The following is a 27,366-nucleotide window of genomic DNA, read 5'->3' on the forward strand; positions in this document are numbered from 1 at the left end:
GATTCCAACGGGGGACTTACGCGTTATAGATGGTAGCTGACCTTCACCTTGGACTTTTCTTATGTACCGATAACTGAGATGACTACAATCACCAAGTGTTCTCTCCATAACATATTGGCTCAATACCTTGTACGGTTCCTTGTATAAATGTATTTTCCCACCTCATACAAATCTGGCTTTGCGTTTCCTTTTTTGAAGAGTATCTTTATTTTTTTTACAAATAAATTGTGCCCCTGAGATGTATTCGTTGTAAAAATTCCCTCTGGGTATATAGTGTTGTACCGTGTTGGCGAGTCTGTCGGCTCGGGGTACATCGGCTCGCATATAGGTACAGCACGCCATATGCCCCTTGAGACCGGTCGACTAATATTGAGTGAGTGAGTTGGGTTTAACGCCGCTTTTAACATTATTCCAGTTATATCACGGCGTGTCAGCTGAATGTGGGAGGAAAGCCCAAAGTGATGCAGGTCTCAGACGTTTACCACTTTGGTTGAACCCAAGAGCACGGGTATGGTGCTGACAAACCTCGAACTGGGATTCGAACCCACAACCATAGGTTTCTAGCGTGCCCAAGCGGCGCAACTCTGCACAGCGAATCGCGGTGCCTTAGACAAATGGGCCACTCGTGCCTCCCGACTAATAATTGAACGATGGACTGATTTAGGAACCAAACCAGGGCGGGGACGCGACGACCAGTAACCATTGGGCCAACACACCTCGCTGTACTTAGTGTTGTATGGTTATTATTGATTGGCTTTATGATTGTGAGTGAGTTTCACAGCCTCTTTGGCCGTCAAGAAAGCGGAAGGTTCGGGGTTCGATTCCCGGGCGCGTCATACCAAAAGACGTAAAAGATGGTACTTGTTTTTACCCTGCATGGCGCTCGGCATTAAAGGGCTAAGGCAAGGACTGTATACTGTATCTGGGTTGGTATTCATGTTAAACTGCGGCATGGTATCTCAGTGAACTAGCACTATTAAATCGGCATCAGTCCGGACTAGTACACGCAGCCACACACACGTGCATGCACGTCGCTATATAAGTGCAATAATCTTGGACGCGACGTTAAACCCATTTTCACCTCACCTCACCCGTGAGTGAGTTTGGTTTAACGTCGCTTTGGACAGTTTTATAACAACCTTATAATACTAAAGCTGTCTAATTTTACTAAAGCAGGACATTGCAACGCCATGTTTCGACCTAAATGTTTCGGCCAGTGTCGCCTTGACGTATGGTGGCTGAGAGGGGCCATCGCTATAACGCCCTTAGATATCCTCACGATATCGCGACAAAGGGATAGTACGATACGATATGGCGACATTCTGACACGATATAGCCATAATGCGAAACAGCCACAGACGAAAGAGTGAAAACACCCAACGAAGAAACGATAGAACGACACGACAAATCCACAGTACGTCATGAAATGGCGATAACACAACACGCAATGTCGTCCAGTCGTGAAAAACACTATTTTTTTAAAAGCGACATTTGTGATTTGCTTTCGTCCCGTTAAGCTTGAATTTGTGAGGTCGAGAACGCGATAATGTCCCTTCCAGGATTCCGTAGGTAATAATGTGAGCCATTTCTGTTGCCCCTACCGGTGAAACAAGACCACTGACTCGCTTAATCTGACGGATTTCAACTACAAAAACAAGTCATCTAGAGCAATTCCAATTCATCCAGTCGTCAGATTGATAGTTTCAACAATCTAAAGTATTTGCTGAATTTGATTTTTAAGTGAATTTTGTATTTGAAAAGGGCCAGAAAAAAGGAAATCAACCCACTGTCAAAAAATAAATACAGTGACACAAAAATAAATAGACGTGCGCGTATGGAAACTGCCCCCGTGTAAAGTGCAAACGTAATACTCAGTCGGCACACTCAATCAGGGACCTTTCCTGCACTATCCGGGATTCCTTCTAGTCTGACCTCAGCGTTAATCAACCCTCTGTTTACTTTAATCAACGATAGCTGTTGGGACTTCCGATCTGTAATCGCCTTTACTTGTACTTGTTCATAAAGAAAGATCATCAATATGCGCAGGATATCCTTTATTCTCGTCACTGGGCGTGAGTGAGTGAGTGTATGAGTGTATGGGTGTGTGGGTGAGTGAGTGTGTGGGTGTGTGGGTGTGTGGGTGAGTGAGTGGGTGTGTGAGTGTGCGGGTGTGTTGGTGAATGAGTGGGTGTGTGGTGTGTGGTGTGTGGGTGTGTTGGTGAGTGAGTGAGTGAGTGAGAGAGTGTGTGTGTGTGTGTGTGGGTGAGTGGGTGTGTGGTGTTTGGGGGAGTAAGTGAGTGAGAAAATGTCTGCGTTTGTTCATGTATAAGCGCGCGTCTGTGTTTGTTGGTGGGTGGATGGGTGTAGTTCGGATGGTGTGAGTGAGTGAGTTAGTGAGTGAGTGAGTGAGTGAGTTGGTGTGTGTGTGTGTCTGTGAGTGAGTGAGTGAGTGAGTGAGTGAGTGAGTGAGTGAGGGAGGGAGTAAGTGAGTGAGTGTAGTCGGGTTTACTGTATGACGAGGGGACACATATACCTTGGTTTCTTTACGTTAATAACGCATACCGGCTTTTGTTTCACAGATTCTAAAAAAAATATTTACTTTTTCAATGTATTCAACCAGACTTCAATAATGTCTGTTATGGTTTAGTTGTAGATTTGTCACATGAGATTAACACATAACAGCAATATTTGTGAAATAAAAAGTTAGTACTAGAGTGTCTTACTTCCAGTAAACAATGAAAACTTCGAACATTGCTGAATTGTAAGAGCTATATAAAATTGAAGTTTTCGATTATCGAACCATTTTGTCTGAATCTTTTAATTTGTAGATCGAAACTAAATCTGATCAAGTATAGTTCATGTACCAGGCTAAAGCAAGTTCGGGATCGGGCCTACAGTTTGGTAAAAAAACCTACTTGGTTCTTTGCTTCAGCGGGAGGTAAGGTTTGGTTGTACTCCGTTTTACCAGGATTCAGCAGAACACGAGGAAAACTGAAAGTGATGCTGCCTCTCTGCTACAACTCACGAATACGAGTGAGGAGCTGACAAACCTAGAAACTTAATCAGGGCGAACCGGGATTCAAACCCACGATCATATAGGCTTCCAGCACGCCTTTTGGCGCAACTCTGAACTAGGAATGGCGTTGCCTCTAAGGTTTGTGCTATCGCTTCAGTAATAGTCGAATTTACTTGTGTAATTACTGTAAGGAGTTTACGCAAACATAATTAAATATTCAGATGTATGCGTGACGTCCGCGTCTGTATCAATTGGATCAGCTACCAAACCCGTGGTTTACACACGACTACATGAATGCCACACTTCATGAGTGAATCGGTTTCGTACGCGACATTCATCAATATCACAAGATCTAACCAGTGGGGGCGGTCGGGCAGCCTAGTGGTTAAAGCGTTCGCTCGTCACGCCGAAGACCCGGGTTCGAATCCCGACATGGGTACAATGTGTGAAGCCCATTTCTGGTGTCCCCCGCCGTGATATTGCTGGAATATTGCTAAAAGCGGCGTAAAACCAAACTCACTCACTCACTCTAACCAGTGGTCTACAGTGTGATCATTGAGCCGTGATCTTTGACTTTGTCACCAGTCATTCAATCGCCGCAGTCACATCAGACGCCCAGTCGCCATAATAAACACACATCGTACATTTCCATTTAAACCCGATATTAAGATTTTTTTTAACAAATGAAGTCTTATAGTCTCCAAGAAAGTAAGTCCTGGGATTCTCATTATAAGAAGTCCCAATGTTAAGCACGTTTTAAATCTTCAATTTCTGTTCATACGAGAACGACCATGAAGCAGGTGATTATTTGGAAATATCCAATCGAGTCACGATGTTTTTTAAACCAATGGTTATTCGGCTGAAGTTTAAGGGGATTTTAAAATGCATGGAGATGTTAACCTGACGTTCAGTGGAAGGCGCTGATCAGATCATGCTATCCTGGCGCCAGGGTCAGCGTTCGGAATTCTCGAAAGACCCGACAGCTGCCTGAGATAGTTTGGCAAGCACCTTCTCGAGATACAGCGAGCAACAGCTCTCACAGCAAAGTGTCAAGTTGAGTCTACTTACATCAGTGATACGGAATTAAAACTTGGGCGTGGCGTGGCGTGGCGTGGCGTGGCGTGGCGTGGCGTGGCGTGGTTTGGATTGGTGGCGTGGTTTGGCGTGGCGTGGCGCGGCGTGGTGATGTGGCGTGGCGTGGCGTGGTTTGGATTGGTGGCGTGGCGTGGCGTGGCGTGGTTTGGCGCGGTGGTGGTGGTGTGGGTGTCGGCGTTTATGTTGGCGTGGGGTAGTAGTATGGGTGTGGGTGTGGGTGTGGGTGTGGGTGTGGGTGTGGGTGTGGGTGTGGGTGTTGGTGTGGATGTGGGTGTCGGTAAGGATAAATGTTGCAAATTGCCGTGCCACCACCTCAAACACGACCACCCCTACCCCTTACATATCACACCTCTAACACGGGAATCAGGAAGACCCCGACTTCCTTCACACTTGAGTAGACAGCCCTTGCTGTGTCCATACTGTACTCCATTTCCTGGAAGCAATGTGTGGACTTACCTCTCTCTGTCCATCTGTCGCCTAATCCCCCTCCCCGAAGCAATGTGTGGACTTACCTCTCTCTGTCCATCTGTCGCCTAATCCCCCTTCCCGAAGCAATGTGTGGACTTACCTCTCTCTGTCCATCTGTCGCCTAATCCCACTCCCCGAAGCAATGTGTGGACTTACCTCTCTCTGTCCATCTGTCGCCTTATCCCCCTTCCCGAAGCAATGTGTGGACTTACCTCTCTCTGTCCATCTGTCGCCTAATCCCCCTTCCCGAAGCAATGTGTGGACTTACCTCTCTCTGTCTATCTGTCGCCTAATCCCCCTCCCCGAAGCAATGTGTGGACTTACCTCTCTCTGTCCATCTGTCGCCTAATCCCCCTTCCCGAAGCAATGTGTGGACTTACCTCTCTCTGTCCATCTGTCGCCTAATCCCACTCCCCGAAGCAATGTGTGGACTTACCTCTCTCTGTCTATCTGTCGCCTAATCCCCCTCCCCGAAGCAATGTGTGGACTTACCTCTCTCTGTCCATCTGTCGCCTAATCCCCCTTCCCGAAGCAATGTGTGGACTTACCTCTCTCTGTCCATCTGTCGCCTAATCCCACTCCCCGAAGCAATGTGTGGACTTACCTCTCTCTGTCTATCTGTCGCCTAATCCCCCTCCCCGAAGCAATGTGTGGACTTACCTCTCTCTGTCCATCTGTCGCCTAATCCCCCTTCCCGAAGCAATGTGTGGACTTACCTCTCTCTGTCCACCTGTCGCCTAATCCCCCTCCCCGTAGCAATGTGTGGACTTACCTCTCTCTGTCCATCTGTCGCCTAATCCCCCTCCCCTAACACAACCCATGAACCTCCAAGATAGGCGAATCATCCATATCTCTGTCAGGGTGTCTTTTCAAACTTTACGTTCACAAAATTAAATACTTTTTTTGCCAAGGGAACGCGAAGACTATTTAATCTGCTTCCTCTTTATCCGTCTCATGTTCTTATTGTCACCGATCTGTCTGTCCCGACATCCTAACGCCGGTTAATCTCTCTGGGGTATTAAGACACCAGGATTACCGAAGTTCTGTGTGCCAATCGCCAGTATGTTAAGCAGTGCTGTCTATAAAATATGAACCATAAACTTGAACACATGATCAACAACAACAAAAATGATAATGATAATACTGACGATGAGTATGATGATGATGATGACGATGACGACGACGGCAACAACATCAACAACAACAATAATAATAATTATAATTACTGATGATGATGATGTCGACGACGACGACAACAACAACATCAACGATAATATTAATGATAATTACTGATGATGATGATGATGATGACGACGACGACGACGACAACAACAGCATCAACATTAATATTACTGATAATTACTGATGATGATGATGACGATGATGATGATGATGCTGATGATGATGATGACGACGACGACGACGACAACAACAACAACAGTGCGCTAGGTTCTATACACTAGTGCATCCTCAAAGCACTCGCATCATTATTACCCAAGTCTTTGGATCCGTGTGTACTCGAAGTTCATTTTCAGCTCCCTGATGAATGTACAACCCAAGCTGTCTGTGAGGTGCTAGAAGGCTTACAGTCATATTACCACCTCATCCTACCCGGTACCCATTCACTGCTGGGTGAGCAGAGGCACAAGTCACTTGCCTAAAGCGTCACCACGTGTGTTCTGTGAGGGCAGGCTCGAAACCCATGCCATACTACATCCTACAAGCATGTAATAATGACCACTAATAACTTATGACACACACATAGGACATTTACGACAACGTGTCACATCTATCCGCCATCAGCGACGATGCAATACATATATAAAGCGTATGATGTGGCTATCTTTGTCTGGTCCGCACTGTTGCCGCTCTGTCTTCAAACAGACAGGAAATAAGACAGGGTTGCCATATAACAGCAGAAAGACGTTCCATTCGTGAAGATTTACTTTTCATAAATCACCTGTCTGAGCAAGACACTATCAATCATCCTTTCATCCTTGTGTATGGTTTATCACATAAAGGTTTGAGTGTGTACGGCACCTGCATCCAAAGGAAGAGTGTTACCTTCTTGGCGCTGTGCTTCAAAGTCCATCATACCCTGCAGCAGCGTCCCCTTGCATGTTAGACAGAAAGATAAAAAGCGTAATGTTTTGTGAGATAGATATTGGGTTGGAAATAAATATGGACTATTTTGAGAGGGTTCCTTTAAATTGTTTTAGTTAAAGAGCTCCTTTGGATTTTTTGAGTGAAAGAGCTCCTTTGGAGTATTTGAGTTAAAGAGCTAATTGGATTGTGTGAGTTAAAGAACTCCTTTGGTGTATTTGAGTTAAAGAGCTCCTTTGGAGTATTTGAGTTAAAGAGCTCCTTTGGAGCATTTGAGTTAAAGGGCTAATTTGGATAGTTTGAGATGTAGAGTTCCTTTGGATTGTCTGAGTAAAGAGCTCCTTTGGATTGTCTGAGTTGAGGAGATCCTTTGGTGTGTTGAGATAAAACATATTATTTGGACTAAGTGAGAGTCAAAGAGCCATTTTGGTGCCGTTTAAGAGGAAAAGGGTTCCTTTTGCGTTATTTACGATAAAGAGCTCCCTTGGACTATTAAAGAACGAATTATACCACATAGCCACGTAATATGTCTTTATCTAAAGTGGAAGTTCTTTATTCCTGTACTGCGGAGGGCACAGGTCTACAGTACATTTATAATTGGTACATTCAGAGCAGTAGGGTCTATGACATAATATTTTCCCTGTGTGTCATCGCATGATAACTGTACGAAGACAATTGTTGAAAAAGTAAGCAATTCGAGTTGTTTAACAGAGATGTGAATTTAAAGAAATTGGGAGTTATATAGTAATATTCAGGGATATAATTGTCCTTACAATTGAATAATAAGGACATATAAAAAGAAAGTGATATTCATCTTCAATGTCTTTCAGGGCGCACAATTGACAAATGCGTTCTTCTCTTTTAATACCCATGTAACGCCCAGTTTTAATTAATGGGTCACGTGAACAACATCGAAATCTTTGCTAAGGAAAGCCCGGAACTTTTAACATCTAAACAATATAAATACAGTAAACTACGTTTATAACGAACACGCTTATACCGAACTGACGGATATATCGAACTTACTTTTTTGTCCCGACCATTTGCTGTAGTTATGCTGTATATAAGCTTATAACGAACTACGGTGATAACGAACTACAATTAGTGGTCCCTGTGAGTTCGTTATAACCGTAGTTTACTGTAGTGTTCTGGTATAAATCATTTTTAACCATTTTGTTATAAATACATATGGTTGATTCGGATATCTATATCTTTGTGACCAATTTTGTAAATAAATATATTTTGGTCAGTACTGAGCTTTGCAATACGAAAATACCGTATACTTCAGTACGGTACTACTAGTATACTGTTTTCTACACGGTTGTAGATATTGCTGCAATGAAATTGCATCACAATGCTTTGCAGACAATTGTGACGTCATTGTTACCATGACATCACAATCAAATGACATCACTAATGGCTCTGCTACTGAAGCTGTTAGCAGTACTTTTTACACTAAAGACACTGCTTATTACTGTCCACAAACTGAAAAAGTTGGAAGAATGATGTTGGATGATAAAGAAAATCTCACCCTCGTGTCTTTTGATATCAAATATATCAACACTCGTTGATAAAAGTGGAAAAAAGTCATCGGCAAGCCTCGGAGTGTTTCCACTTTTATCAACTATATTTGATATCAAAAGACACTCGAGTGAGATTCTCTATATACGTATCGTATGGCGCACCTGCTGGGACTGATGTAAGTACATGGCTAGTCAGGACCCTTTGAAGCCCGGACTGTCACTTATCCGTCCACGTCTAGCAGACTGTGGTCATAATTAAAAAGGAAAGAAAATAGTTGATAAGAAAACAGCACCAGGAGCTTAAGCGTTATTAACTTGACAGGCGTACCATGTGTCTGAAACCACGTACAAAATAGCTTTGACATTCAGTGCCGGTCATAAATATTCCTAGTCTGGGGGTTTGTGGGGGTTGAGGTTGAGGTTGAGGTTGAGGTTTGGTGAGTGGGTGGTGTGGTATTCTTGCCGTCATGAATGAATGAAGATAAAGTTTCGATGTTTTGAAATTTGAGGCCTTCTCATTGAAAATTTAATTTGCCTGGTATGGAGCACTGAAGTTAATTGCCTCGTGCAATCTATTTCATACTTATAGTACCACAAGATACAAAATCAACCAAAGAAAGAAGGAACTTTGCAACGTCGCAATTCACTGTGCAGAGTTGCGTCCCCTACAGGTGCAGGATCTGTTTACTCCTTGACACGCCCATCGTTACGATATGGCTGAAATATTGCCGATGTGACGTAAAGCATTAACTCACTCACTCACTTGACACGCCCTTATTATTATCCTTGATCATCGGAGACATGGAATGGTAAATATCTACGACCTGCCTTACGTTGACTTACCTTTCACATAACTGATCCATTTCCAAAGCGGCGTAAAACACAATTCAGTCTTATCCAGCGAGGCATGAATTTATATATCCATTTTCCATTCGTTATAGTTTTATTTCTTATCTATCTAGCCCTTTAGACTTCTAATCCTCTAACCAGGCAGTCATGGCGTTTTGTTGAATTCTCTGAGTAAATGATTCAGACGGTCGTTAGCATTGCTTTCTGGAGTTTCGTCTCCACATTGTGAGATCACAATTTTGAGGTTCAGCACACAAAAACAAGTACCTGTATATTCATGGATGGTCTCTTTCCATTCATCCACCAAATGTGTTCCTGAACGGAGCATAACATGAAAACGGTTCAAATATAGATTTACAACTAAAAGAACGGTATTTCCCTTTTCTAAAATACTCCTAGTTAAGGCGTCCTGTGACCACAGCGAGATGAGGTCCTGCTGCGACTCTGGGTCAATTCAGAATATAGGTTCTGAGACGCTGTTGTATACCCCTTTTTTATATTGGTCTATCTATAATTCAATATTCCGTATGTGAGTTTTCTGGCTAATCTTGGAATAATTACAGTGGAGCCCAACAGATCCTGTTTCCTGTCTCATCTGTTTCTCTGATATTTTTGGAAACGTAAAATGAGTTCCTACTTGGAGTACGTAAACAACTGATGTATTTTATTGATACGTAGATTATGTATAGATCTTGTACGATGTTGCATGTATTCGTAAACAGAAATATCTCTTGTTAAAATAAGAATAATTCATTTTAAATAGGTTATTCATTCTTTAAACATTTTCAAACCGTGACATAGCTTGTGCGAAACAAATAAATATGTGTGACTCAATTTGGTTTGCTTTAAAGCTGTTTTTTGGACAAAACATTCCTCATAAATACTTTTATGGCTGAAGATACCCCATATCTATATGAAGAAATAACAAAATAATCACACACTACACGGACTTCTCCCCTTCGTGTTTCACTTTTATCCTCATGGAGAAGTGATTACAGTTACAAATTATATTATGACGTCACTATATCATGACGTCACAATGCAACTGCAGTAATACTGTGACGCGGCGTTGCCATAACGTCACATAAGCGGCTTTACAATGGTAGCGTAATGCAAGAAGCCGAGCAAGTATTGCCCAACATTGTGGTCATACCCGATATTAACATAAAGCCCCCAAATATACCCTCAGCCCTTTCAATCCCCAGTCAACCTTCACCCTGATTTCTTGCGTGTCCTGGGGGCACGGGTGGCCCAGTCGTCTGGGGCGCCGCGATTCGCTGTGCAGAGTTGCGTCCCTTGGGCACACCAGAAACCTATGATTGTGGTTCGAATCCCGGTTCGCCCCAATTATGTTTCTGGGTTTGTCAGCACCATACCCGTGCTCGTGGGTTTGACCGAAGTGGTAAACGTCTGAGACCTGCATCACCTCGGGCTTTCCTCCCACATTAAGCTGACACGCCATGATATAACTGGAATACTGTTAAAAGCGGCGTTAAACCCAACTCACTCACTCACTACAATTGCAGTGTACATTGCGTTACCAATTTTAAGATGGTCACACCGTTTTAAAGAAAACGTTTAACGCTGCATGTCATCAGCAGTGTTCATTTAAAAAAAGAAGATTGTTTTTGAAAAGAATTCCTTTCCTGCCGCGCATTTGTTTATGTGAGCACTGGAATGCACCTTGTTTGGGGGTCTTTTATCTGTTGTTTAATTATGCACAAGCATTCTGTCAATTAAGCATTCCGTTTGTCCAACATATGAACATTCTGTCAAATGTTATGAATATTCCCCATATTCCTGGGGTTGTGCGTAGATACATAGGCTAGATTGATAATGTTATAAATTTGCTTCAAACGCACTTTTACAGTGTCTTCTGTCTGTGGCTGTTGATTTCTTTATCCTATCTTCCACAAGTAGAATCGGGTATCCGCGGCAGTGTAGATATCATTTTAGTTCTGCAAATCGTATGTTCCTTGTAGATATATTTGACACGATCATGCAGATACGCCTTGCTGAGTTATATGGAATGCTTCTTATTGTATGACAAGATGAAAAAGGTAGATATTGCTTAGTAACTGTAGGTGTATAGTATATATCTGTTTTTACATCACGCCCTTATAGTTTTACCATTGTGTGCCAAAATGGAATTTCAGAGTAACTGGAGTCAATGGTATAACCCAGATGTGTGTTCAAATTATTTAGGATGTTATAAAGCAGATTTAATTCGTTGTCGTCAAAGGACCGCAGCATAAAACAATCGTCAAGGAAACGTCGCCAGTTTGTTCTGAAGTATTCAGCGACTTTAGGTCCTAACTGTTCTCTTAGTTTGGTTTCCAGATTTTTTCCAAATATCCAAAACTAAGTGTGTACCATTTTAGGCCTCATTGCCGTACGCTTTATTTGTCTATAATTTGCCGCATCAAAATAAACCATATTGTTATTCAACGTGAACTAAATACTTTCTATGAAGAATTCCTTGAAGAATCTTGTCGGAAGTTTGGAATTCTGGATATCGCTTTAACCAGATTGATACAGTGGAGTATTACAATATTAACGTTTGACATGAAGAGTAACAAGTTTGGTTTTGTCTTGATTTTGTTGAGGCAAATAGTTCAGGAAATCCCTCGTATTTCTAGCATAACTGTTAACATTTGTAATATAACCTTTACGTAATATAACCGTTACCTAATATATCAATAAAGTTATTAAACCGATGTGTATCACAACTGGGTCCTGCAATTATTCGTCTCAGTGTCAAACGATCAGGGTGTTCTGTTTCAATTCAGCCATCACTAGCACTTCTACATTTATCTTAAGATCCTGACAGTTGTAAAATTCAGGCACAGTAAACTACGGTTATAACCAACTTAAAGGGACCACTCATTTTAGTTCGTTATAACCGTAATTCGTTATAAACAGATATACAGCATATATACAGCAAATGGCTGGGACCAAATAACCAGTTCGCTATATCCGCCAGTTCGTTATAAGCGTGTTCGTTATAAACGTAGTTTACTGTAATCCATGAAAGTTGATTTCTTTGCATACGAAGTTTGTGAGGTAATCCAACTCCTTTTCAGTGGTTTCTGTTGAAAATGTTGTGAGAAAAGTTTTTTTTATGAACACTGACGTTATGGTCCTCATCATTAATTATATCTAAAAACATTTCCCTGTAATCATTAGGGGGCACGGGTTGCCCAGCCGTCTAAGGCGCCGCCATTCGCTGTGCAGAGTTGCGTCCCTTGGGCACGCCAGAAACCTATGATTGTGGGTTCGAATCCCGGTTAGCCCCGATTATGTTTCTAGGTTTGTCAGCACCATTCCCGTGCTCGTGGGTTTCACCAAAGTGGTAAACGTCTAAGACCTGCATTCTTTGGGCTTTCCTCCAACATTAAGCTGACACGCCGTGATATAACTGGAATACTGTTAAAAGTGGCGTTAAACCCAACTCACTCACTCACTCATTGAAGTTCATCCATATTATTCCTATTTGGGGTCGGTGTAAATTTAAGTTATATTTTAAAGCGGTATCAATTTCTTAGCATAACAATCGTCCACGGCAATCACGAAGATGTGTTCAAATCATTGTGTAAATTCAAAACGTTGACGCCAGAGATTAATCAGATCGATTATCCGCCGAGACACGCTCCATTGGGCGCGGAAAGCAAACCAACGATGATCATTCAATGATGTTTGTTTGTTTATTTTACTCGACACTCAACAATATCCAATCTATGTGACAGCTGTCTGTACATGTTCTAGTCTGGACCTGATAATCTAGTGGCTGACATCATGAGCATCGATCTACGCAACTGAGAAACGATGATATGCATCAACCAAGTCAGCGAGCCTGACCACCCGATCCCATTAGTCGCCTCTTACGACAAGATTAAGTTACTGAAGACAAATTCTTACCCGGATCTTCGCGGAGGGAGATTATTTGAATGGATCACTGAAACTTAATGATGGCGCCAGGTGATTCGCGAAAAGGATTGGCATGTGTTGCTCTACCGGTAACCCAAATCTTTGAAACATGAAAGTAGATTCATGCTTAATATCAGTACTCAAAAGCTGTTGCCATCCTCTTGTTCCTTGGTCTTGCCTGAAAAGGTCTTGCTACTTGTTTCGTATTAAATTTTAAGTTAAGCATCCCTATAATAGTAAACAAAGATCCAAAAGCTAATAAAAAGCACATGTACAACGAGGACGCAACGGTGAAGTTGATAACGTTGTAGTTGTTCGTTTCTGTTCACAAGGCAGTTCCTTTGTGGTTACTGTGATTGATAACTCCAAGTTGTCATTACCTGGGAACTTTATGCTCAGAACATATTGGGCTACATACTTTCAAGATGGCACAATCCGTGTATCTTTCAACATGGCAGCATCCGTGTATATTTGAACATAGCACCATCCGTTTATCGTTCACCATAGCACCATCCGTGTATCGTTCACCATAGCACCATCCGTGTATCGTTCACCATGGCACCATCCGTGTATCGTTCACCATGGCACCATCCGTGAATCTTTCATCGTGCTACTATCCGTGTATCGTTCAACATGACACCATCCGTGTATCTTTCAACATGACACCATCCATGAATCTTTCAACATGACACCACCCCTGGGTCGTTCAACATGACACCATCTGTGTATCGTTCAACATGACACCATCCGTGTATCTTTCAACATGACACCATCCGTGAATCTTTCAACATGACACCACCCCTGGGTCGTTCAACATGAGACCATCTGTGTATCGTTCAACATGACACCATCCGTGTATCTTTCAACATGACACCATCCGTGAATCTTTCAACATGACACCACCCCTGGGTCGTTCAACATGAGACCATCTGTGTATCGTTCAACATGACACCATCTGTGCATCGTTCAGCATGACACCATCCGTGTATCTTTCAACATGACACCATCCGTGTATCGTTCAACGTGGCACCATCCGTGAATCTTTCAACATGACACCACCCCTGGGTCGTTCAACATGACACCATCTGTGTATCGTTCAACATGGCACCATCCGTGAATCTTTCATCGTGGCACCCTCCGTGTATCGTTCAACATTGAATCCTCCATGTCTTTTCAACATCGCACCATCCGTGTATCTTTCAACATGGCACCATCCATGTATCTTTCAACATGGCATCGTGGCACCATCCGTGTATCTTTCAACATGGCACTATCCGTGTATTCCCTGCTATTGTTGAAAACCCATGACGACAATTTAAACTGTTTTACGGTTTCACTGCTTTGCACACTATTATTTCTCTGCAAAGCTTTTAACACCTGGTGTCTTCTCCGATTTTCAGTGATCCATTCATATAGTTTACACCTCTCTTTTGCCTTTTCCACACAATGGAATCTGTTTCGGCGGATAATCTAGACTGGTTGTTCTTGTTCTTGTATTTAGATGTATGGTATGTCCAAGCAGGAGTGGATGTAGTGCGAATATTCCCCTGGTGGACCAAGAACTTGCTAGTTGGGTCAGAAGAGGTGATGTGATAATTTCTGTCGGAACCTGCACTAATTCTAAACAGACTATTTTGATGTAAAAAAACAACCAATTTTTTACAATATTTTTTTATAAAGACATACTGATTAAAGTATATGCCATGTGTATCTAAATAACGACCCGCCGCAAGCCTCGGTCGGATCCCAGAAGCTGTAGACAACAATACGATCAAAGAATTTTAAATTGAATACATCCCTTCTGAAGTGAATTATTTATGTGGTGAAGTCAGTGGGGAATAATTAACAGTAAATTAGTGCAGCAGAAGGGGATCTTAATTAGTGTGATGGTCCAGCTGCAGTAAGAGTACTGATGGCATCACAACTCCATAATTCAGACACCATATTGAAGTGGTGTCAGCCAGTTCTGTCCAAGCTCCAGCACAGCCCTTTCAAAGGCCGGCCACACTAAAGTATAGTGCTGTAACAGCGCAGCGCATCACATCACGCCAGAGAAGCATTTTTTAACCCACATCCAGGCTCGGCGTCCGAGGACAAGTTCAGAAATAAAAAAACATAATTGGAAGTATAACAATTATATTTAACCCACATCCCAGCAGCGCATCAGAGGACCAGTTCCGAAACATAAAAATATAATAAAATTGAAGATATAACAATTTTATTTAACCCACATCCCAGCAGCGCATCAGAGGACCAGTTCCGAAACATAAAAATATAATAAAATTGTTAAATTTATTTTTCATTTAACCCACATCCAGGTAGCGCGTAAGAGGATGCGTTCAGAATTGTTTTCAATAGAATTGAAGGTATACCAATTTTATTGGACATGTATATTGTATATAATACTGGCTGTACATGACAAGACCAGTGAGAACGTTGCCCTACACGATGGACAGGGAAATGCGCGAGAAGGAACTTTATAATGATGTACTTTAATCGGTGAAAAAAACCAAAATGAAAGTTGCACGAAAATCCTCGGTCAATGATATTATCGCGGGTACGACAGGGCAGCAAGCAACAACAATAACGTTTTGAGCGATCGAAAAGTTTTGATGTCAACGCGTTGCCGACTTGTTGCGTTGAATAACCTGAAATGTGTCGTATCACTACATTTCATTTTCGGTGAGTAATTGAAGACATTTTGTGGATGCACGTTGCTTTAATAGTGCAATACACATTCCATGTAGAATAATTTACCTTTTTGTATGTGACAAATATAATTCAGAAACGCTTTCCTCTAATATTTCTTTTGGTACTTTTTTTGCGGAAGGCCAACAAGGTCGAAATCAGAGAACAATACTTATTTGTAAGCATTTCTATGACCTTGATATATATTCACCTTGAAAACAGTTAAGAGCTCCCTGATATTTTGGCCATAAGGTTTGAAATTTGTGCGCTGGCCCCAAATCTATGGCATAGAAATCAGAACATGTGCTATTTTTTAAAGAGTAATTCTTTGTCTAAATAACAACAAACATGTTAGAAAGTGGTATTCATAACATTGGTCGACATTTCACTGTTATATCATTGACGAGATTGGTACGTGACTTAAGCAGGCAGCTGCAGAGTTCCGATGACACTTGTGGATGGCGAACAGGGATTCGAACACACAATCATCGGTTTTTGGCGTGCCCAAGGGACGCTTGGACTACTGGGCCACCCGTGCCCCCGACTGTAATGGAAGCAACATGACTTTCTGCGAGGACATTGCCAGTAGCGTGTGCAGCCATTCAAGCCTATTCCTCATGCCACCAGTGTCTGATGCGTTCCTGGTATAGGTTTTGTCAGGATCAGTGCAATACTTGTGCCCTGTAGATGACCACTGGAAGCCATCCACACAATTGGGATACGATGACATACATCAACCAAGTCAGCGAAACTGGCCACCCTATTCCGTCAGTCGCCCCTCACGACAAGAATGGGTTGCTGAAGACCTATATGCTGAACAACAAAAGATCCTGTGACATTGAATAAGATTTAATGCTAAGTAATGTTTTTTACCAAATCTGAAACAATTTCAGTTTGCAACAGATAAAAGACTCCTGTAAGTGTTCAAATGGTTTAATTTGCCATACTGACTTATGAAAATGCGTGATTTCATAAAAAAACCATGAACATGCCAAAATGTCAATTTGCAAATTAATAGCGTGTGTGTCCACCTCTGGTTGCGATGCAAGCAACACATCGAATGGACCAGGCATCGCACAAAGTCCTTAGGGATATCTGTCCATATCTGCTGGAGTATGTTTCGAAGTTCCTGGAGTGTCTGTGGAACACGTGGTTGACGTCAAAGGCGCCGATCCATCTCATCCCACATGTGCTCGATTGGTGAGAGATCAGGGGAGCGAGTCGGCCAGGGGATGACATTCACGTTGTTCTGTTGAAGAGAATCCTGAACAAGTCGAGCAATATGAGGCCGGGCGTTGTCATATTGAAAGGTAATGCCTGGGCCATGACGACGCAAAGACGGTAGAACAACAGGGCCGATGATCTCGTCGCGGTAGCGCTATCCATTGAGATTACCCTCTGCCACTATCAAACGGGTCCTCTGTCTTCCTCCGATCTTCTTCCATGACACAATGATTGACGTAACGTTCACCTCGACGTCGGTACACTCGAATCCGTCCATCGCTGTGGCTGAGGTGAAAACGAGACTCGTCAGTGAATAGAACTTTTCCCCACTGCATGACCGTCCATCGTAGATGCTGTCTGCACCATTGTACATAGACGTGCTTGACAGTGGTTTCCTGTCAAAGTGGGGCGTCTGGCGGGTCTTCTGGCTACAATCCCTGCACATCTGGGGCGACGACGTCCGGTTTGTGAAGATATTCGTCGAGGGCCAGGGATGCTTCTTGCAGTCACTGTTGCTGGCTGGAATCGATTTCGTAGGTGTGTTTTTCGAATCCAGTTGTCTTGTCGATTATTGGTTACGCGTGGCCTGCCACTCCGAGGATGGTCTCTGACTGCATTCGTCTGTTGCCAAAGTTGCCATAAACACCAAATGGTGTTTCTGTTGACGTTAAATTGTCTTGCAACATCACGTTGACTCGATCCTGCTTCAAGCAAACCAATGGCTCGTAGACGCTCATTTACTGACAGACGTGGCATTTCGTAATTTTGAATAGTTGCATAATTTTGTTGTTTTTCTGAGTGGCTGTTGTCAGCACGATGTTAAACAATGCGTATGGAATCCCGTTAACGCACAGGTTTTTATACCCATTCTTGGGTAGTGAAATGCATGGGGCTTGCATTAAAGTCAACTTTTGCATGGAATGCATGCTTTTCTGTAGCGCTTTTGTGACTTGATTCCATACATGTACTACAATACTGAAAACCAAACTTTACTTGTTTGAAAAATACACTAAAATATAAGTGTCACAGGAACTTTTGTTGTTGAGTATATATTCAACCCTGGATTCTCACGGGTTTGTCCCAGATGTGTTCCAGAAGGTGGATATCTGGACTCGGGGGGGGGGGGGGGGGGGGGTCAAGAAATGGTTGTGATGGCGTTCTGCTAGAGGAAATATGTGACATGTCGTAAACGGTGTGGTTCCGCGTTACCTTCGTGTAGGCGGCTGTGGTATACAGAGAATGTCTATCAATACCCATGCTCGTGGGTTTTATCAAAGTGGTAAACGTCTGAGACCTGTATCACTTCGGGTTTCCTCCGACATTAAGCTGATACACCGTGATAAACAGGAATACTGTCCCAAGCAGCGTTAAACCCAACTCACTCACTCACTATATCGGAATAGTTTATCCTTGCATTAATCCTGGTGATTTCCTTTCCAGAGTAACACAAGTCCAGAGTCGGGGACGTACTTTACACTGACGCCTCTGACGTCACAGAATATCACTAGGAAGTAATACAGATAAAGGTAGGAACTCTCTTGCATTTCCCCTCATACCATGAATTACTTCCACCACCACCACCAACACCACCACCAACACCAACAACACGACCACCAACACCGACACCACCACCACCGACACCGACACCGACACCGACATCAACACCAACACCAACACCAACACCAACATCACCAACACCGACACCGACACCGACACCGACACCACCACCGACACCACCAACACCAACACCACCACCAACAAAAAACACCACCACCACCACCACCAACAACAACAACAACACGACCACCAACACCAACACCAACACCAACACCAACACCACCAACACCACCACCAACACCAACACCAACAACACCAACACCACCACCAACACCACCACCACCAACAACAACAACACGACCACCAACACCGACACCACCACCACCACCGACACCGACACCGACACCGACACCGACACCGACACCGCCACCACCACCACCACCAACATCACCAACACCGACACCGACACCGACACCGACACCGACACCGACACCACCACTGACACCACCAACACCAACACCACCACCAACAAAAACACCACCACCACCACCACCACCAACAACAACAACAACAACAACAACAACAACACCACCACCACCAACAACACCACCAACACCACCAACACCAACACCAACACCAACACCACCAACATCAACACCACCACCAACACCAACACCAACACCAACACCAACACCAACACCAACAACAACACCAACACTACCAACATCAACACCACCACCAACACCAACAACACCACCAACATCAACACCACCACCAACACCAACAACAACACCACCAACACCAACACCAACAACATCAACACCAACACCACCAACAACACCACCAACAACAACACCAACACCAACAACAACAACATCAACACCAACAACAACACCACCAACAACAACACCAACACCAACAACAACATCAACACCACCACCACCAACAACAACAACAACAACAACAACACCACTAACACCAACACCAACACCAACACCACCAATACCACCACCACCACCAACACCAACACCGCTACTACTACTACTACTGCTACTACTACTTCTTATACGACTAATTCTACGACTACTACTACATGTACACTGTACGTTATTGTTCCACACATCACCTGCTACGTTGTGATATACTACGAGACATACACACCAATATTACCGTGACGCACACTGCAACTACGATATTAGACAGTGACACAACTACAGAGCTCACGACGGACAAAATAGTCGAGGAATATAAGGCACTATCTGTCGTACATTTGCTGACATTTAAAACCACTCAAAACCACACCCACCCTGCAAATATAACCCACAGCGAACACAGTGGTCCTCGGATGCCACACCTAATCCGTCTGGAACACCGTCGACGATTTTTTTCTCATGATCTCACCATCAGTGACAGTGGCTATAGATCCCAGGATCCATTTATACGTCCACTGGCCTGAGAACCGCGCCAATGTGAGCACAACGGCCTAATTAGCGCTACAAGTTAGCTTCCTCCATTGAGTGGGAGGCTTCGTTAGCCCTCTGTACAAACAGCACTAGGCCCGGGATCGCCGCTTCAGTCTAAATCAGCCTACAGATAAGAAAAACATTGATGGACCAAACTGAAGCAGAAACTCTATCAAACAGAGAGACGCTGATAAGTCGATGTGATGCTCATGCGATTATGATGCTGTAGCCCCCGTCGGAAATGTACAGCAGGTATCTTGGACCTGTCAGCAAACGGATATACGTGTTCTGGATATAGACGTTATCCTGTGGTATATATTTGGTCGGTGTTGACTTTGTAACGACACTTGTCAGGTTTATGTCGTCTATCGCTCAGCTTGTGTCCATGCCTCCGATACAAAATTAGACAAGATTGTTTATTTTTGGGGTACGGATTTTGAGGGTGAAAAATATTATCGGTAGGTCGAAAAAAAACCATTGTACCAGATTTTTTTTATGCACCTTATAATTTGATGTGTATCGATAGGTGACGTAAATGTAAAGCTTTTGGCCTGGTTATGGTTCTAATAAATATGATAGCCTACATCTAAAAATATCTGACATTTCTGTTTTTTATCAATTCGGGTTGATTGTGGTTTAAAACATATATTTGACTTCTAATGACGATTTATCGTTTAAAAAAATAGTCATAAAAAAATCCCTATGACTATTTTATTGTCAAAGTGATTTTTACCGACGGCGGTAAAAAAGCTCATTCTGATGTTTTTGTTTCCTTTTTAAAGTCGACGGATCCGTAAGCCAAACAAAAAGTATGCAAGGCCTTAAAAAAATAGAATAAAGTAAAACCAGGTATATAACGGAGTTAACACTACACGTGGCACTATGGGATACGGAGTTAACACTACACATGGCACTATGGGATACTGAGTTAACACTACACATGGCACTATGGGATACTGAGTTTACACTACACATGGCACTATGGGATACGGAGTTAACACTACACATGGCACTATGGGATACTGAGTTAACACTACACATGGCACTATGGGATACGGAGTTAACGCTACACATGGCACTATGGGATACTGAGTTAACACTACACATGGCACTATGGGATACTGAGTTAACACTACACATGGCACTATGGGATACGGAGTTTACACTACACATGGCACTATGGGATACGGAGTTAACATTATACATGATACTATGGGATACGAGTTAACATTATACATGGTACTATGGGATACGGAGTTAACATTATACATGATACTATGGGATACGAGTTAACATTATACATGATACTATGGGATACGGAGTTAACATTATACATGATACTATGGGATACGAGTTAACATTATACATGATACTATGGGATACGAGTTAACATTATACATGATACTATGGGATACGGAGTTTACACTACACATGATACTATGGGCTACGGAGTTAACATTATACATGATACTATGGGATACGGAGTTAACATTACACATGATACAATGGGATACAGAGTTAACATTATACATAATACAATGGGATACGGAGCTAACATTATACATGGTACTATGGGATACGGAGTTAACATTATACATGATACTATGGGATACGGAGTTAACATTATACATGGTACTATGGGATACGGAGTTAACATTATACATGATACTATGGGATACGGAGTTAATATTACACATGATACTATGGGATACGGAGTTAACATTATACATGACACTATGGGATACGGAGTTAACATTATACATAATACTATGGGATACGGAGTTAACATTATACATGATACTATGGGATATGGAGTTAACATTATGCATGATACTATGGGATACGGAGTTAACATTATACATAATACTATGGAATACGGAGTTAACATTATACATGATACTATGGGATACGGAGTTAACATTATACACGATACTATGGGATACGAGGTTAACATTATACATGGTACTATGGGATACGGAGCTAACATTATACATCATGCCATGGGATACGGAGTTAACATTATACATGATACTATGGGATACGGAGTTAACATTATACATAATACTATGGGATACGAGGTTAACATTATACATAATACTATGGGATACGGAGTTAACATTATACATAATACCATGGGATACGGAGTTAACATTATACATGATATTATGGGATACGGAGTTAACATCATACACGATACTATGGAATACGGAGTTAACATTATACATGATACTATGGGATATGGAGTTAACATTATACATGATACTATGGGATATTGAGTTAACATTAGAAATGATACTATGGGATACGGAGTTAACATTATACATAAAACTATGGGATACGGAGTTAAGATTATACATGACACTATGGGATACGGAGTTTACATTACACATGATATTATGGGATACGGAGTTAACATTATACATGACACTATGGGATACGGAGTTAACATTATACAGAATACCATGGGATATGGAGTTAACATTATACATGATACTATGGGATACGGAGTTAACATCATACACGATACTATGGAATACGGAGTTAACATTATACATGATACTATGGGATATGGAGTTAACATTATACATGATACTATGGGATACGGAGTTAAGATTATACATGATACTATGGGATATGGAGTTAACATTATACATGATACTATGGGATATGGAGTTAACATTACACATGATATTATGGGATACGGAGTTAAGATTATACATGACACTATGGGATACGGAGTTAACATTATACAAATACTATGGGATACGGAGTTAACATTATACATGATACTATGGGATACGGAGTTAACATTATACATGATACTATGGGATACGGAGTTTACACTACACATGATACTATGGGATACGGAGTTTACACTACACATGATATTATGGGATACGGAGTTAACATTATACATGATTCTATGGGATACGGAGTTAACATTATACATGATACTATGGGATACGGAGTTAACATTATACATGATACTATGGGATACGGAGTTAACATTATACATGATACTATGGGATACGGAGTTAACATTATACATGATACTATGGGATACGGAGTTAACATTATACATGATACTATGGGATACGGAGTTAACATTATACATGACACTATGGGATACGAAGTTAACATTATACATAATACTATGGGGTACGGAGTTAACATTATACATGATACTATGGGATACGGAGTTAACATTATACATGATACAATGGGATACGGAGTTAACAATATACATGATACTATGGGATACGGAGTTAACATTATACATGATACTATGGGATTCGGAGTTAACATTATACATAATACTATAGGATACGAAGTTAACATTATACATAATACTATGGGATACGAGTTAAAATTTTATACATAATACTATGGATATGGAGTTAACATTATACATAATCCTATGGGGTACGGAGTTAACATTATACATGATACTATGGGATACGGAGTTAACATTATACATGGTACAATGGGATACGAGGTTAACATTATACACGGTACTATGGAATACGGAGTTAACATTATACATAATACTATGGGATACTGAGTTAACATTATACATAATACCATGGGATACGGAGTTAACATTATACATGATACTATGGGATACGGAGTTAACATTATACACGATACTATGGGATACGAGGTTAACATTATACATGGTACTATGGGATACGGAGTTAACATTATACATAATACCATGGGATACGGAGTTAACATTATACATGATACTATGGGATACGGAGTTAACATTATACATGATACTATGGGGTACGAGCTTAACATTATACATAATACTATGGGATACGGAGTTAACATTATACATAATACCATGGGATACGGAGTTAACATTATACATGATACTATGGGATACGGAGTTAACATTATACACGATACTATGGGATACGAGGTTAACATTATACATGGTACTATGGGATACGGAGTTAACATTATACATAATACCATGGGATACGGAGTTAACATTATACATGATACTATGGGATACGGAGTTAACATTATACACGATACTATGGGGTACGAGCTTAACATTATACATAATACTATGGGATACGGAGTTAACATTATACATAATACCATGGGATACGGAGTTAACATTATACATGATACTATGGGATACGGAGTTAACATTATACACGATACTATGGGATACGGAGTTAACATTATACATGACACTATGGTATACGGAGTTAACATCATACATAATACTATGGAATACGGAGTTCACATTATACATAATACTATGGGGTAAGGAGTTAACATTATACATGATACTATTGAATACGGAGTTAACATTATACATGATACTATGGGATATGGAGTTAACATTATACATGATACTATGGGATATGGAGTTAACATTATACACGATACTATGGGATATGGAGTTAACATTATACATGATACTATGGGATATGGAGTTTACATTATACATGATACTATGGGATACTGAGTTAACATTATACATGATACTATGGGATATTGAGTTAACATTATACATGATACTATGGGATACGGAGTTAACATTACACATAAAACTATCGGATACGGAGTTAACATTATACATGATACTATGGGATACGGAGTTAACACTACACATGGCACTATGGGATATGGAGTTAACATTATACACGATACTATGGGATACGGAGTTAACATTATACATAATACTATGGGATACGGAGTTAACAGTATACTTGGTATCCGATGAATATTAAACGTTTTACTATGGAACAATGAAGTGATAAGACCAGGATATGAAGCGACCTTCCAGTCAGCGCCCTTCTGTCGTAGCACAGATCAGGAACAAAAGAACAGGACCAGGACTGCTATAAGCAGATAACATCCGTTAAACGCTTTACGTGAACGTGGATGCTGGAGGGATGGATTTGTCTTTGCCAGCCAATACCAGATCGGTTTATAGCCCCGATCAGACTGTTTTGTTGCAGTTGAGCCTACTCTACAGCCGTCAGTGTGGCAGGTACATGCATAAACCTTTCACCTGGTAGCGGATAGGTAATCCGACACCACAGCAGCATTATAGACGTCATGTCCGTGGAAGATATTGGTGATGTTAACTTGATGTTTGATCATTTGCTCTGTTGGCATGGTAACTGTATATTTAATTTCGTGATGCTCATGTCGTCGCTGAAGCCTCGGTAATAGTTGCTCCGGGTCGTCCTCCAAATATAAACATCTACTCTGTTGTCATGGTAACTGCATATTTAACTTCGTGGTGTACGTGTCTCAGCTGAAGCCTCGGTAATGGTTGCTCCGAGTCGTCCTCCCACTATAAGCATCTACTCTGGTGTCATGGTAACTGTATATTTACCTTCGTGGTGTACGTGTCTTAGCTGAAGCCTCGGTAATGGTTACTCCGGGCCGTCCTACCACTGTAAACAGCTTAGGGCCGTCTGCAGGAAGACGATACAGCTGCAACCGTAAGGCCAACGTTACTTCTGATAGCAAAATATTTGGTCAAGAGGTTGAAATATATACATTGTCCAGGGTTCTTAAAATCGACTTAAAGTTTCATTTGGACCGGTAGGTGCTAAACATTATTTGACTTATAATTAGGAGATAAACAATTTGTTTTCAGTGCAGAGTCAGCTGACTGCGATTTGACAGCGCTAAACTGAAATTGGAGACGAACCCGCATCTACAACCATGGTACAGTCATATATCTACAACCAAGGTACAATCAAACATCTACGACCACAGTACAATCATACATCTACAACCACAGTACAATCATACATATACAACCACAGTACAATCATACATCTACAACCACAGTACAATCATACATCTACAACCACAGTACAATCATACATCTACAACCACAGTACAATCATACATCTACAACCACAGTACAATCATACATCTACAACCACAGTACAATCATACATCTACAACCACAGTACAATCACACATCTACAACCATGGTACAATCATACATCTACAACCACAGTACAATCATACATCTACAACCACAGTACAATCATACATCTACAACCACAGTACAATCATACATCTACAACCACAGTACAATCATACATCTACAACCACAGTACAATCATACATCTACAACCACAGTACAATCATACATCTACAACCACAGCACAATCACACATCTACAACCACAGTACAATCATACATCTACAACCACAGTACAATCATACATCTCCAACCACAGTACAATCATACATCTACAACCACAGTACAATCATACATCTACAACCACAGTACAATCATAATATACAACCACAGTACAATCATAATATACAACCACAGTACAATCATACATCTACAACCACAGTACAATCATACATCTACAACCACAGTACAATCATACATCTACAACCACAGTACAATCATACATCTACAACCACAGTACAATCATAATATACAACCACAGTACAATCATACATCTACAACCACAGTACAGTCATACATCTACAACCACAGTACAATCATACATCTACAACCACAGTACAATCATACATCTACAACCACAGTACAATCATACATCTACAACCACAGTACAATCATACATCTACAACCACAGTACAATCATACATCTACAACCACAGTACAATCACAATCTACAACCACAGTACAATCATACATCTACAACCACAGTACAATCATACATCTACAACCACAGTACAATCATAATATACAACCACAGTACAATCATAATATACAACCACAGTACAATCATACATCTACAACCACAGTACAATCATACATCTACAACCACAGTACAATCACAATCTACAACCACAGTACAATCATACATCTACAACCACAGTACAATCATACATCTACAACCACATTTCAATCATACATCTACAACCACAGTACAATCATACATCTACAACCACAGTACAATCATACATCTACAACCACAGTACAATCATAATATACAACCACAGTACAATCATAATATACAACCACAGTACAATCATACATCTACAACCACAGTACAATCATACATCTACAACCACAGTACAATCACAATCTACAACCACAGTACAACCATACATCTACAACCACAGTACAATCATACATCTACAACCACAGTACAATCATACATCTACAACCACAGTACAATCATAATATACAACCACAGTACGATCATACATCTACAACCACAGTACAATCATATATCTACAACCACAGTACAGCCATACATCTACAACCACAGTACAATCACAATCTACAACCACAGTACAATCACAATCTACAACCACAGTACAATCATACATCTACAACCACAGTACAATCATACATCTACAACCACAGTACAATCATACATCTACAACCACAGTACAATCATACATCTACAACCACAGTACAATCATAATATACAACCACAGTACAATCATACATCTACAACCACAGTACAATCATACAT

General features: G+C 41.3%; 1 protein-coding gene across 1 annotated transcript in view; it reads left to right on the top strand.

Moving 5' to 3' along the window:
- Positions 1-27,366, top strand: part of LOC124147813 (calmodulin-like protein 7) — a 102,853-nt gene that overhangs the window by 13,562 nt on the left and 61,925 nt on the right. Inside the window, exon 2 of the mRNA XM_048391349.1 lies at positions 18,334-18,419. The gene's annotated coding sequence lies outside the window, so the exon portion shown is untranslated. The remainder of the gene's footprint in view (positions 1-18,333; positions 18,420-27,366) is intronic.

Source organism: Haliotis rufescens, unplaced genomic scaffold, assembly GCF_023055435.1.
Source record: "Haliotis rufescens isolate VD_foot unplaced genomic scaffold, xgHalRufe1.0.p SCAF_9, whole genome shotgun sequence".
NCBI lineage: Eukaryota > Metazoa > Mollusca > Gastropoda > Lepetellida > Haliotidae > Haliotis > Haliotis rufescens.